Source organism: Calliphora vicina, chromosome 4 (assembly GCF_958450345.1).
Source record: "Calliphora vicina chromosome 4, idCalVici1.1, whole genome shotgun sequence".
NCBI lineage: Eukaryota > Metazoa > Arthropoda > Insecta > Diptera > Calliphoridae > Calliphora > Calliphora vicina.
The window spans coordinates 21,769,167-21,782,673 of NC_088783.1; the positions used below are offsets into that span (position 1 = coordinate 21,769,167).

At 30.3% G+C, this 13,507-nt stretch overlaps 1 protein-coding gene across 5 annotated transcripts in view; it reads left to right on the forward strand.

Annotated features, from left to right (window-relative positions):
• Evi5 (ecotropic viral integration site 5) overlaps window positions 1-13,507 on the forward strand; it is a 105,274-nt gene that overhangs the window by 21,289 nt on the left and 70,478 nt on the right. For all 5 annotated transcript variants that reach the window (XM_065507520.1, XM_065507519.1, XM_065507517.1 and 2 more), the window contains exon 3: window positions 962-995. The gene's annotated coding sequence lies outside the window, so the exon portion shown is untranslated. The remainder of the gene's footprint in view (window positions 1-961; window positions 996-13,507) is intronic.

Genomic DNA, 13,507 nt, shown 5'->3' on the forward strand with positions numbered 1-13,507 from the left:
TGGTTATTTTTATCCAAAAACCTGTGTTTCATTAAAAAAGTCACGGCTTATTTGACCCGCCTTGCATATTTTTAAATCATTTTTATACCCATAACCTTCGTGAGAAGGGTATATATAAGTTTTTCATTCCGTTTGTAAATTCCACAATATAATTTTCCGACCCCATAAATTATATATATTCTGGATCCTTATAGATAGCGGAGTCGATTAAGCCATGTCTGTCTGTTGAAATCAACTTTCCGAAGCCTTCAAATAACTTACATATACCAATCATACGTCAATATCTGCCGGACCGTTTGCTATTTAAAATCGAGAAAATCGGTCCAAAAATGTAAGAGATATAAGGAAAAAACCAGGCCAACATCGATTTTTGACTTATTTTTGACCTATATCTGGATTACTAAGTCATTAATATAGACAATATGGATATCTAATGATAGATATTTCAAAGACTTTTGCAACGACTTATATAAGGCCATAGTAAGTTGGACCTACAATGGGTCAAAATTGAAATAATATTTTTTTAACTCGAATTTTTTTTCACTTGAAGTTTGAAAAAACCAAAAAAAAAAAATTTTAAATTTAAAAAAAAAACAATTCGAAAAAAAAATTTTACAAAAAATTAAAAAAAAAAACAAATTTGGAAAAAAAAAATCAAAATATTTACTGCCTGTTCCACGATGTCGAAAGAAAAATGAGTCGAAAAAAATTGTATGAAAAACACTCAGTTTTTCGAATTCTTTCGAATAGTTTTCATACAAATTTGTTCGAATCGTTTTTCTTTTGACATCGTGGAACAGGCCTTTAAAATTTTTATTTTGAAGTATAAGTATATGGCACTTTTACTTGTTTTTTGTTGATTTGAAGAAACATTGTGTAGATTTAAATTTTCGCAATAATTTTTGAAATTGTTTTTTGTCATTCAGAATTAATTCATATATTTTTATTTCCTTTTTTTCAGATAATAACAACAAAAAACGGTCAAATGGTGTAATGTAAGTACATATTTTGTTTTTAAAACTTTATTTTATTGAATTCAGATTATTTATTTGGTAAAAACAAATTATTTTGCACAAAAAAATGAACTAATTACTAATTACTCCTTTGAAAAACTAAAATAACATGATAATTCAAGTTAAATGTTCTTAGAAAATCATTCTAATTGCCAGTTTTTTGTAGAGATTCTTGTTTAAATTTTCTAATTTAAAAACCATTTAATTCAAATTAAGTAATTTTCATTGTTCGTACAATATTTTTCTTATGGTTAGAGGTAGGAATAATATTAAAACACCTTAGTTTTTAGGTAAATTAGAAAAAGAATAAAATAATAGAAATGTATATGCATAGGTATGTATGTATAAAATATCCTTCAGGGTGTGTTTCAGCTTGGAAAATAATGTATGTATATAATAAAGGTAGTAGTTGTGGCTTTTTGTTCTTTTTATTTTCATTCATCAGCTGATGTTTGTCACTAGTGTGTAAAAGTAATTAGATATAATTGCATGCTAAGCAAAAAATATATAATTTTACCTAGATATCTACATGCTACTCATAGGTATTTTTATATTTTTTGTGTTCAACAAGTTCACAGGAAGACTAAAACGAACAGTAAATTGACATTCAAATAATAGTCGTACATACAGACAGACAGACTAGAGTATAAATTTACATTAGAAACAGAACCAGAGACCCAGAACGAGTCAGAACTGACTACTGTCATTTTCACAGAAATGATTTTAGTTGATGTTGTCTGTAAATTAACTGATGGATGAATGGATGGGATGTAAATATAATTTCTAACTGAGTCACAGTTTTTCTTTATTTTTTTGAGGTTTGTCTATTGGTCTTTTGTGTTATTTTGTTTTGAAGAGTTTTTTCTTTTTTACATTAGATTACTACTACTAATTGCAAAGTGATTGTGTAATTTAGTTTTTGAAATTACATACTAATTGCAATTAACAAAATTTACAAGGTGCTGTAATTAATAAAAAAACAAACAATTCTATAAGGAACTGATTAAAGTTACACAGCAGTGTCATATCAAAAATACTTTTCAATTTAACCCTCTAATGCTTAAGCATGCCTCAAGGCACTCATTGCAAAAATGCCAATAAATGCAAATATAACTGATTTTTCATTTCAAAAACTCATGTAACAGTTGCTTAAAAATGCACTTTAATTATTTCAAAAAGCTTTAAAATTTTTTGAAATAAAATATCAGTTATATTTGCATTTATTAGCATTTTTGCCATGAGTGCCTTGAGCCATGCTTACGCATTAAAGGGTTAATTTTAGAATATTTATTTAAATTACTTATATATGTAGTTTCTGCTCTCTACAATACCCTTTTATTAGTATCATCTTGATCATACTAATGTTTAGTCATCATCTTTGTATAGTTATTCCTATAATAAGTACAATTTATAACAATTAACCGCAATTAAATGAAAAATTCTTTATTTTACAATATAATAAAAAAAAATATATATTCTAAGACAGTTTGTGGTTTTTAAACAGTAAGTAATCATTTTATTTGTGGCTGCCAGTGTTTTTTTTTGCAGACATAGTTTTATTAAGTTAGCGCTGGACCAGCGCTTAATGTTTATTGCAAAAATTGTACTTTACTGGTGTTTTATAATGTACAAGGGTTGGGTTTTAAGTTATTGTTAACAGAAAATGGGAATTTGAAACATTTATTGGGTGTATAACTTAAAAATGCGGTGCTTTTCCCATCTTTCTGGCAACATATGGATTACGAACGAAAAAAACTGCTCATCTTTTGAGGTCAGGAACAAATCAAGCCAATATCGGCTACTCTGTTTCAAAGTGAGGCGTATCCCAGAGATCTGCTTCGATCGAAACAGATAGTAGTCGTACGGGGCAAGGTCTGGACTATGAAGCGGGTGATACAAAACTTCCCAACCACTTCATCTATATAAATAAAAATCAAATGTCGTTCGTTGGTAATTGCATCCAAATGTTGGTCATAGCCCAGCTTAGGTTTTTATGGAACGAAAAATTGACCACGCCCACTATTACGCCCACAATTACGCCCACTTTTTTCGATTTATCTAAAATCGGAAAACGGCTACAACGATTTGGCTAAATTTAAGTTTTTACTGAAAGAAAAATTGACCACGCCAATTTTTTTTTCGATCTATCTAAAATCGCTGGACGCCTGGATCGATTTAACTAATTTTTTTTAATGTTCGCAATACATAGTCCGCAAAAGTTTTTACATAAATAAAAATTGTCCACGTCCACTAATACAACCACTTATTAAATACATCTGCAAAATACATCGGTCTGTGATCAATCATATTTATATAAAAACTCAAAATATCTAAATTCGCTAATAACTTGGCCAATAAGCGTTGAATCAAGAAAAGGTCCTCGATCTGTGATCACTCATATTTCTGACCAAAAATCGATTTTTTATATAAAAACTCAAAATATCTAAATTCGCTAATAACTTGGCCAATAAGCGTTTAATCAAGAAAAACAGCTCGATCTGTGATCACTCGATCTGTGATCACTCATATTTCTGACCAAAAATCGATTTTTTATATAAAAACTCAGAATATCTAAATTCGCTAATAACTTGGCCAATAAGCGTTTAATCAAGAAAATGAGATCGATCTGTGATCACTTATATTTCTGACCAAAAATCGATTTTTTATATAAAAACTCAAAATATCTAAATTCGCTAATAACTTGGCCAATAAGCGTTTAATCAAGAAAAGCAGCTCGATCTGTAATCACTCATATTTCTGACCAAAAATCGATTTTTTATATAAAAACTCAAAAAATATCTAAATTCGCTAATAACTGGCTGAATATTCTGAGCAAACGAATCAGTTGCGTTCGTTACAGGTTCCCTGTGATTGTCTGGTCAGATTTCAGCAGCTCATAATAGATAGGACCCTTTTGCTCCCACCAAATACACAGCATTACCTTAGCACTTTAGATATTTGGTGTCGAAACGGCTGGTTGGCCGATTCGACACCGTTTCGGGTTATAAAATCCTCTTTCAAAGTCTCTCAGTTTCAATTCGTATGGAACCAAATGTCCATGCTTTCGTTTGAATCCTGCTGCTTGGAAACGTTTTGAAATTGAGTAGCTTCCAATGATTTTGCAAGCTCTTGTTGATTTTGACAAAAATGTTCATGCAGTAATACCTCCAATTCTTGATCTTCAAACTTTTTTGGCTGGCCTGGGCGATATTTGTCTTCCGTCTCAAAATCTCCACTTTTGAAACCGATAAAACTTTGGTGAGCAATCAGTGTTCTTCAGCGTAACTTTTTTTCAAATTAAAGAAGTAAAGCTAAACTTCCCGCATATGACGCTTTGTTGGTACAAAATTCGAAATTTCGAATTAAATAAAAACTTTGTTGTTTTCTTTTCTGGTAACTATTCAACTTAAATCTAATAAACAAAGGCTAATCTGATCAGCTGAAACATAAAATTTTTAATAAATAAATGATAAAAGTATTTTTTTTCCGCGCACAGTCTTTAAAAGTCATAAGTAAAATACCATGAGTAAAACACATAGAACCAAAACGAATGAATAAATAAACGAAAAATAAATATTAAAACAAAATTGTATATAAATGTGGTGTATCGTTCTGGTACCAAAAAACATACAAAAAAAAAAAATGAAGAAAACTTGGCCATAAAATTGTTCGTGTTATTTGCTTGAATATTGTATCATGTTTCTTACCTTTTTTTGTTCTTTGTCTGTCCGATAGACAGTCAGCCTGCCTCTCTGTTTGTTTATTTTTATTTTGTCATGTTTCTTCGTTATGTACGCTTTGTTTGTTAAGATTCCATTAGTTTTTCAGTTTTTATGATATTTGGATTTTGTGTATTTGTTTTTCGGGGATGGAGGTACTTTATTTAGGACTTAAAATATCTTAAAAATATAATCTTAAAAAATACATAAATGTGTGGTAAAGAAGTAAAATGTGAAAGAGTGCTTCGTTCACATCACAAAACTTCCCAACCACTTCATTCTAAATAGTTTTAAACTGGTATTGAATAATGTGACCAAGCGTTGTCATGATGGAATATTTCGGTTTCATGTCTGGCCGCATAGTCTGGGAGTTTTTCGGCCAATGGTCGCTTCAAACGAATCAGTTGCATTCTGTATAGGTTCCCTGTGATGGTCTGGCTAAATTTCAGCAGCTCATGACAGATAGCAACCTTTTACTCCCACCAAATACAGAAAATTACCTTAGCGCAATGGATATTTGGCTATGGTGTCGATTCGGCTGGTTGGCCGGGCTTCACATACAATCTCATACTCTTCGGATTATCGTAATGGTTTCATTTTTCATCGCAAGTAATGATTTGGATCAAAAATGATTTCCTTTTATAGCTTTCAAACATCATTTCGGACATGCAAAATCGTCTTTCAAGGTCTCTCGGCTTCAATTCGTATGGTACCCAATTTAAAGCAAAACTTCCCAGACAAAGAATTACGGCGTTTGTTCTTAAAGTATATGAGCATGGCCTCTCTAGCTGAGAGAGAGACTGAAAATATGAGAGCTCTAGAAAAATCGCAATAAAACTAAAATACATTTTAAATTTGTACAGATTTTGACTGCGTTGTAGTTTGTCAAAACTTCATAAAAACAAGTAAGAGAGCTATATTCGGCAGTGCCAAATTATACTTCAAAATTAAAATTTTAAATATTTTTAGGTAAACAAAATTTAGTGTTTTTTTTTCATTTTTTGGGAAAAAAATTTTCGAATTGTTTTTTAAATTTTAAAATTTGTTTTTTAATATTTAGCAAAAAAAAAACTTTTGATAAAAAAAAATCGGGTTAAACATTATTTTTTTTGCCGATTTTGACCCATTGTAGTTCCAACTTACTATGGACTTATATACGTCGTTGCAAAGGTCTTTGAAATATCTATCATTAGATATCTTGTCGATATTAATGACTTATGCCCAGTTTTTGACTTGTTATTTAAATACGTATTTAGTTCATTTTTACTTAAAAATAAGTTGTATTTAAATACAGTTTGAGTTTTACAGTGCTACATAATTTATCTTATTTAAATAAGATTAAAGTATGGTAGCACTACCAAAACAAAAATTGATACATTTTGCCCAAAAAGAAATAAAAGTTTATTAAACAAAAAAATTATTGGTAGGAAAATGTACAAAAGAAGCTCCAATTGCCCCGCATCGGAATTGTAGTTTTTGCAAGACGCTGTTGTTTGGTTTTTTTTTTCACTACAATACTATAGAGTGAAAAAAAGTCAGCTGTCAAAAACATATGGTAGTTTATGAAACTTAAATAGAATTTAAATGGCCAACGTTGGCCATTTAAGTATCATTTAAAAAAGCACTGAGAAACTCATTTTCGTATTTAAATAGAACTTAAATATAATTCATATTTAAATACGAAGTCAAAAACTGGCTCTTAGTAATCCAGATATTATATATAGGTTGTCCTGCTTTTTTCCTTATATCTCAGCCATTTATGGACCGATTTTAAATAGCAACCGAGTCGGAAGAATTCCGGATATATTGATGTATGAATCGTGTATGTAAGTTGTTTGGGTGCTTCGGAAAGTAGATTTCAACAGACAGACGGACATGGCTTCTCACGAAGGTGAAGGGTATAAAAAGACGACTGCATATACCGGTATACAGGCTTGTGTTTCTACTCTTAAACTGACAAATGTTCGGCTTTTCAAATTTATCAGCGGCTATACTAAGCCGGCTTACAGCTGTTTGGCGCAGTCTTGGTGCTAAGTTAATGTATCATTGTACTTTACATCACTTTAGAATAGTACCACAAAAAAGTACCATTTGTAACAACTTTATCATTTCTCTTTTGGATTTGGAGCTTAAATTGAAAGTTGTTGTTGTCGTTTGTATTTTCAGAAGTGTTGCTTTGTGTGTGCGTCTGTGTGCTGGAAATTTTACCTGTTAATTTATGAATAGGGTTGTGGCGGATTATGCCATGTTAAGGGTATTCGGTTACACTAACACCACTACTCCAAAAATGAAACTTTGTTGTGGTCTGCTGTGTGGGCAATTGTCTGTGTGCAAGTTTTTTCTGTTTATAAATTTCAATTCTCTTGAGTTTCATTTACTTTTTTGTTTGTATCATTTTTTTTTATATTTAAATAAAATTAAGTTCATGCTGTTTCCCTTGGAATGATAAGGGCGATGGAAGAGATACATCCTCCATATTCAATAGCACTATGATGTCAGTGGCCATGATGACGAAAGAGAGAATAGTCTTCATATTTTAAATAGAATAAATTAAAGGAAAATTAAAGAAAATGTATATTTTTATTAGAATATTTCTTTCATTTTGTGTTTAGAAAGTGATCCACAGTATAAATTTGCATAAGTTTTGAATGGTCAACTTTTTGAAGAATAGAATAAATCAGGTTTCTCTTAGAATCAATCTCAACATTGATTGCTGTTACAAAGGTCATGTATTGTCAAACAAACATAAAGAAAAACAAGTAAGAGAGCTATATTCGGCTGTGTCTTATATACCCTTCACCAAATTATACTTTATTTTTTTTTATTTCCAAAGTTGTTTTTTTTAATTTTTTGGAATTTTTTTTTTCGAATTGGTTTTTTTAAATTTAAAATTTTTTTTTGTTTTTTCAATATTTTTTTTTAATATTTATCGAAAAAAAACTTTTGGTGACAAAAATAATTCGGGTTAAAAAATATTTTTTCCGATTTTGACCTACACTTACGTCGTTGCAAAGGTCTTTGAAATATCTATCATTAGATATCCATATTGTCTATATTAATGACTTAGTAATCCTGATATATGTAGGTCAAAAATCGATGTTGTCCTGTTTTTATACCCTACACCACCATAGTGGGGAGGGTATTATGCGTTTGTGCAGATGTTTGTAACGCCCAAAAATATTAGTCTAACACCCACCTTAAAGTATACCGATCGACTTAGAATCAGTTTCTGAGTCGATTAAACGATGTCCGTCCGTCCGTCCGTCTGGTTGGCTGGCTGGCTGGCTGGCTGGCTGGCTGGCTGGCTGGCTGGCTGTCCATGTAAACCTTGTGCGCAGAGTACAGGTCGCAATTTTGAAGATATTTCGATCAAATTTGGTACATATTACTTTTTTGACCCAAGGACCAAGCCTATTGAAACTGGCTGAAATCGGTCCATTATTTCACCTAGCCCCCATACAAATGTCCCCTCGAAATTGGACTTTATCGGTCATAAATGTTTAATTTATCTATGTATCTACACAAATTTCGCTCCAAATAATTCTTATATATACAAAATTCATGTCACCAAATTTTGTTACGATCGGTCCATAATTAGTCATAGCTCCCATATAGACCCGCTTCCGAAAATCACTTTAAAGTGCATAAATCGCTTAAAAATGTTGGTATACACACAAAATTCAACATAGTTAACTTTAATATAGACATAAATCACACGACCTAATTTTGTGGTGATCGGTCCATAATTGGTCATAGCTCCCATATAAGGCCCACTTCCAAAAATCACTCAAAAATATAAATTATTGATATTTTAAAAGAAAAATATTTTTACTCATTTACTTGGTGTAGAGTATTATATGATCGGGCTTGACCGACCATACTTTCTTACTTGTTTTTCCCTTATATCTCAGCCATCACGTCATACGCCTACGACTGTTTCATACTAGATTAAAGATAAAATGAATCGGTATGTAAGTTATTTGGGGGCCTTCGGAAAGTTGATTTCAACAGATAGACATACGGACATGACTTAATCGACTCCGCTATCTATAAGGATCCAGAATATATATACTTTATAGGGTCGGAAAATTATATTGTGGAAATTACAAACGGAATGACAAACTTAAGCTGGCCACACACGGAATGATTCGTTCGACTGATTTGTGATTGAAAACTTTCAATTAATTGTGATTTTGTTCGCGCACAGCCCCATTAACAAGTAACAAGACATGGAACACGAACAAATCGGACTCACAAATCATCTGTGTGTGGCCAGTTTTATATATACTCTTCTCACGAATTTGAAGGGTATAACTACTGTTTATCTTTATTTCGTCAAATATTTGCAAGTTTGTAAACAATTTCGTGTACACACTTCAATCATATTTATTTTTTATTAGAAAACTGAATATTTTTAAGGTAGAACAAATAGATTTATATGGTTGTATGTACCTAAGAGTACATTTTCTAATACATACTTATTTTATGTGTGCGAGTATTTTTCATTATTTGATATACAATATTTATGGATTCCATGAGTTTATACATATATAGTTATTTTTCTAAACTTTTGGTTAGAGCCATACAATAGAAAATACCTTTAAACCACAAATACCCTCCTGACATCAAGCAAAACACCCAGCCAAGTATGCATATGCAGCCAGCCAACCAGCCAACAAACCAATCATTTACCCAGCTAGCTACTCACAACTGTTGCAACTTGCAGTACGAGGCATACAAATGTATTTGAAGACGTACGTACGTAGCCGTGAATACTTATTTTTGTACATTACCTACGACTACGTACATTTGTTTTGTACTCGTGGTTGTTTATGCAGTATTAGAAATAAATAAAAGTGGCTGGCTTTTTTCATTTGTAACCGTAAAGCACATTAAATAAATAAAAAAACCAACAGGTTTCTGACTAATCGTTGCTGCATTCGCTAAGATTATGGCCAACATCTTATTTTGGTTAAAGTTTTTTTTTAACTCATACTCGTATTGAGAGGGAAGTTTCTCTAGCATCAGAAATTAAAGATTGTCTTCAATAAATTGTTGGAATGTGTTAAGCTTCAGATATGACAGGGTTGTCATATCTTATAAAGTTGTCAGTAAAATGTTCAATAAATGGTTAATAACCATGGCCCATAATCATAGTCAGAAATAAAGAATACTTTAAGAGAATTAAACTCGACTTTACTTAAGAGTGGACTTTAGGTCTATCATAGACAAGTTAAAGTATACTTCTGACGTTGAATTCGACTTTAAATATAAAACTAGCTGAAGCTGTTATTAACTTGTTTAACAACAGCATCATCTGTTCTTCACCAAGTAAAAAAGTTCGGCAGAAAGTAAAAAATGTTTAAGTTACAAGATATTGGTAGAGATTTTGCAATTATTGAACAGTTATCAATAAAATTAGTACCAAAATATTCTAATTATGATATTCATCTTATATATTTCATTTTTCCACAACAAACAACTTTTTTTCTTTAGTTGTCCCGGTTACTTTTATTGTTTAAGTTTTTTGTTTTTTAATTTTGTATGTCAGCTGTTCAACGTTGCCACTTGTCTGTATTTTGTTGTATATTGTATGAAAACATTTTCTACATTTGCGGTGGCACCCAGTTAAAGTCGGTTCAATTTAAAACATACTTTAATTTTGACTATAGTTGCAAAATAATTAAAAGCAGGTTTTTATTTTGTTTACACTTAAGTTCTCATGGTTGTGTTAACCATTCCCATTTATTTTTCCATTTTAATTCAAATGTCAAATTAAAATTACATATTTGTTCGAACATCCAAGAATCATGTTTAGTGAGTGTAAAAATTGACATATTTAATTTACATGTATTTGTCGTTTGAGAACATTATAATAGGCGAAACTGGAGACACTGCGGAAATAAGTTTTTATCAGAAATTATCGAAATTATTAAAAGTATTTAAAAAGTATGGATATTTTATATGCTTAGAAAAAACTAAAAAATAATAACTGAGATATTGGATATTTTTAAACCATGCCTTACTTTCGATTTCACTAACATCTACAAACAGCAAGAGAGTTTTTTCCAAGTCGAGTTTTATTAAAACTAATGAAAATTAATTACTTTTTGGTTGAATTGCTATGTTTGGTCTATTTTGTATTTCGTGGATATATTTTCAGTTTAAAATTTAAATAGAAATTATTCGGTTAATCGATTTATTTTAAATTAATCGATTAAATCTTAAACTCGATTAATTATTTGCTCGATTTACTGATTAAACCAGAAACCCGATTAATTGAATACCCTAACTCGTAGCTTTAGCATTGGGAATTAAAATTATTAAAGTATGTTATTGCTGAATAGATCGTTTCAAAACATAACCATACAAAAAGTACAGTCATATTTTGACTGATCATCTCTTCATTACTGGTTTGCCGTACTCTATTTGAGTAAGAAAAGAGACGATCGCCTTGCAAAGACCTTTGAAATACCCTTCATTTGAGATATGTATATCCAAAAATTGAGGTGGTCTTGGTTTTTTTTGCTCATATCTAATTTTTTTAAACGATTTTGCTGATTTTCAATACCAGAATCTCGATCGTATATCTTATATATTGATACAATATTACAATCCGTGAGGTATATGGGAGCGACGGAAAATTGATTTCAACCAACATAAATTGGCTTAAAAATACACTGTTTTTTTTGGTCAAATTCAGTTTTATTTATTCCAATACAATGGCTTAATTTAATTAAATTTCTAAATTTTAGAATGAAGTAAGTGGGAAGTTTTGATTTTTATACCCTTCACCTTCGTGAGAAGTATATATAAGCCATGTCCGCCTGTCTGTCTGTTGAAATCAATTTTCTGAAGACCCCAGATATATTCGGTATCCAAATCTTCAATAATTCTGTCAGACATGCTGTCGAGAAGTTTTCTATTTAAAATCAGAAAAATCGGTCCACAAATGGCTGAGATATGAGGAAAAAACAACCTCGATTTTTGACCTATATCTGGATTACTAAGTCATTAATATAGACAATATGGATATCTAATGATAGATATTTCAAAGACCTTTGCAACGACGTATATAATACCATAGTAAGTTGGACCTACAATGTGTCAAAATCGGTAAAATATTTTTTAACCCGATTTTTTTTTCATAAAAAAAAAACAAAAAAATTTTTTTTTTAATTAAAAAAAATAATTTTAAAATAACAGTTCGAAAATAATGCTTGTCCAAAAAATTAAAAAAACAACTAAAAAAAAAAATAAATTTTGTTTACCTAAAAATATTTAAAATTTGTGTTTTGAAGTATAATTTGGTGAAGGGTATATAAGATTCGGCAGAACCGAATATAGCTCTATTACTTGTTGATATTAAAATCGATTTTTGGTGTTTATATGAGTGATCATCTTTGAACTTTTCGTTCTAAGATCATTTGTTTACGATTTACTAGTGAATAAGTGCAAGTGGCATTGAGGTATATTCCCCCTTTAAAAAAAAACAACATGCATTACTATACTCATCTTTGTTAGAGAAATATTTACGATTGTATGTAATACTAAATATTTACAACTTTAAAGAAAAACAAACATAAAAAAACACTTGAAACAGCCATAAAATTAAATATAAAATATGTATTTAAAAAAAAAAACTTAAACATTGCAATTTTACCCTGAATTTAAAAAAATTAAAAAAAAAATTATACGATTGCAATTCACCGGTTTTGCTAACATAACAACACATGTGTACAAAATGATTATGTTACCAAAAAAACAACAAATTTTTGTATAAAAATTTTGGAAATAAAATTTGCTGAGCGGAGCACTGAAGAATACAGGAGTGATGCATGTATGTTAAACATAAGAGTACTACACTCTTAAATATATCACGTCAAATATTTGTATAAAAGTTTGTATGAAGACGTCACCAGCAACGTACAGTGGGGAGAAAAAGTAAAATATATATAATGTCTTGTGAAAGATAAAATAAAGCTTTAAAAATTCTGTCTTATGCTAACTTTATACATTTTTAGATGCCATGTTTTAAATTCTTACTCTCGAATTTTAAAAAATGTTTATTTTCGAACCCACTGTGCATTCACCTTACATGTGTGCTACGTACACATCATACATTCATATATATTTATTTTATTTGGCCACTTTAGCTTATTTTTCGTTTATTTTTGCATTATGCACAAAACTTATGAATGAATCAGACTGGAAAGAAGCTTTTGCTGCCGTGTTTTGCTGCCAGTTGTTTGTTTGTTTGTTTGTAGGTACCTACTTACCTCACAATTTAACACTAAAATGTACACAAGTACACTAATTGTGGTGTAGATGGTTTTTATTATTATTATTTTTTAAAGCAGCAGCAACAGCAGCAGCATTTACTATAAGTATGTTCGTATGAATAGGTTTAGCATTTAGTTTTAGCATTTAATATTATTCATACCAGAAAAACTCTGACTGTCTAATATTCAGTTAGTACCCGTCACCGATAAATACCCAGTAGTACCTTTATAAGACTTAAAAAAATATGCGCTTTGTATAGTTTAGGCATTTATTAGATGGTGGCAGTCATAAATAAATGTTGGTTTTGCAAATTAATTTATTCACTATTAATATGCAGCGTTGGAAAAAAGTCTAAAAGTTACCCTAAACAAGTAAGAGAGCTATATTCGGCTGTGCCGAATCTTATATACCTTCACCAAATTATACTTCAAAATTAAAAAAATATTTAAATATTTTTAGGTAAACAAAATTTATATTGTTTAGAGTTTTTTT